The sequence below is a fragment of the Aplysia californica genome, unplaced genomic scaffold (assembly GCF_000002075.1).
Source record: "Aplysia californica isolate F4 #8 unplaced genomic scaffold, AplCal3.0 scaffold00003, whole genome shotgun sequence".
Classification (NCBI taxonomy): Eukaryota; Metazoa; Mollusca; class Gastropoda; order Aplysiida; family Aplysiidae; genus Aplysia; species Aplysia californica.
Window position 1 is genome coordinate 432,017 of NW_004797273.1, and position 2,779 is coordinate 434,795.

Genomic DNA, 2,779 nt, shown 5'->3' on the forward strand with positions numbered 1-2,779 from the left:
CAGAAGACATTTTTACTTTTTTAAATTCAGGGTTGTAATTGTGGGTAGAGGAATTTCCGGAGAGAGTTGATGCTATACAGTCAGCAACTGGAGTGTTGTTTTTTGCAGGTGTTCTGCTTTCTATTTGTCTGAAGGACCTTTCGGGTTGGGTTTACTGACCCTGGGACAGTCTTCGGGACTTCTGAATATGTTTTTGTTGTATTCTTCGGCGTCGATCCTTTTGGGTATAGCGTTGCTCTTGCTTGAGCGAACGTCCGCCGTACTGGGCTCTATGTGTTAGGATGGCTTTCTCCTGACACCACTTCGGACACTCTGTCGAAGATGCAGAGTGACCCCCCTGTCGACAATTTGGATACCAGGGATCTGCAGAGCAGGTCTCCCCAGAGTGTCCCTCCTTGCCGCAGCGAGGACACGCTGCACCACGACGACGGTGTAGCTGTGTGTGTCCGAAGCGCTGACAGTTGAAACAGCGCATCGGTTTCGGTATATATGGTCTAACTTCGAGTTCTAAGTATGCAATGTCTAATTTTGTTGGTGGTGTGGGTGTGTTGAAGGTAAGGATCCACGTGTTGGTACAGATTTCCTTGCCATCCCGCCATATTTTGATACGACGAGCATGGACAATTCCATCGACCTCCTGAACCATTTCTTCTTCGGTACAGCCGCAGAGCTCTCAGCTTTTGATGACACCCTTCTGTGAGGCTGAACACATACAGGGATGCCACCAAACGAGGTGCAAGCCAACAGTTTGCCTGATTCAATGCTGGAACTGACTTGTATCAGGAGGTCCGTGGATCCTAGTTTTAAAAAAAAATGTATTTTGGCTTGTGAATACCGAAATGTTTTAGTGATTTGTGTATCTTGAAGACGCTTAGGGTGGTTAGATTTGTGTCTCGTTTTTCATCTTTTGGGGAGATCACCAAAAATGGTGACCACCCCAACGATGTTCTTTTAGGTATGTCCCAGATCCTGACATTGTCAGCATATTCGCCCGAAAGGCCCTTCTTTATTTTGCCCAGGCCAGGAGTTGCACATGCTTCTCCTGTCTGGGACTTGTTGGGAATTGGGGTGGGAGAAATGTTTTTGGTTGTATCCATGTGTATTTTGTCTTTTATTCATCTCCAGGGCTCCACACCCGCCACCGAGTCCAACAAGGGGACACCGCTCGGAAGTCCATAGCTGGTGTCAGGGCTACCCTGGAGGTATACTCCCAATCAGACGACAAGAAATCTTGCCTTCTAACCAAGATTGACCAAAACTGGTTCTATGAACCGGTCGCAACCGATTGTGTGCAGTAGGCCACTGCACCCGCCCGTCTAGACCGAATCCAGGGCCAAAGTGGCGTGTTGGTGAGGAAAACCACACCTCAGCCACCAGGGTCCCATTCTCCGGTCGTACGGGTCGCACCCCATGGTCAACGGGGTGCCTCGCGTTGCGGGGATTTGGGGTCTATTCTTTGCTGGACCGGACCTTCGGTCGACAGAACGGAAAGAAAGATAGATGGATAGAAGACATAGCAAGAGCGGACAAAAGATGCCACCCCTACGTCAGAGAGCTAGTGACGTACGAGTGGCATCCCCTGTTGATGGGACAGCCAACTATTTTTATTTTATTCCCCAGTCAGCTCGGGGAAGGACGAAAGAAGAAGTAAGAAAGATGATAGAAGACAGACGATACACCAAAGCAAGTGTCGCCCATGTGCACCTGAGAGAAGATGTCCATGGACAACAAATCGCCAATGAAGGGGTTGCACCGCCTGCTGGCGGAGCAGTGGGTCTATTTATATCCCCCCCGACCCACTGGGGGTGTAGTAGTAGTAGTAGTAGTAGTAGTAGTAGTAGTAGTAGTAGTAGTAGTAGTTCCTGTTGTTGTTGTTGATGTTGTTGTTTTTGTCATTGTTGTTAAATTAGTCAGTTTCTGTTGATATTGTTATAATCATTACGATTATTACTACTTTTATTCTTATGCCAAATCGTAGTGACTGTAGCATGAACCAATCTCGTACGCTTAAAAAAACGCGAAACATAAAAGAGTATATAAGAAAGAAGACCAAGAAATGAGGGCATAAATATATGTTTTAAAAGATGAATAAAAACAAAAAACAGCTATTGTTAAAAAGGAAAGAATACACAAATGAACAAAAAAAGAAAAAAAAAAGACGTAAAAGAAGAGAGGAAAAAATAGAGAGACCCGCCACTATACTATGATGATGTGATGTTACTACAAACAAGCAACATACCTTTTCTGCAGTGTGGTATCCTTTTGCAGCGCACATTTTAAGATCCGCTAACCCTAACGACAAGATACCCCTGCCAGGTCCGGAAAGTGGGCGGTTGGTAGGTGCTCTAGTGTGGTCTACTCCTTCTTTCCTGCTATCAAACAGTTATATCTTCCTTATACCTATCCTCCTTTTTTACGTATATTACTTTCTAGTAACATCCTCGAATCTTCGATACTTATGAGTTAGATCTATTCATGTTGCAAGTGCCTTAACACTCTCAATACATCTCGACTAGACATTATGTCTCATTGATGTCAAGTGCTGGGGTGAGAGAAGAATTCCTCGCCTCGGCACATAGGGCAAACAGTAGTCCGGTCACATTACGGTAAATCTCACAACGCAACACCAGTCAACATTTCTGCCAGCGATAGTGGCCGAAGTGATGCCTCCTGCAACGTTACAAGGATGAAGTGGCGACTGACGGAGAGAGCAGAGAGAGAGAAAAGATAGTGGGGCGATAGATGTGTGGGAAGGTCAAGTATAATTATGGATTTTATA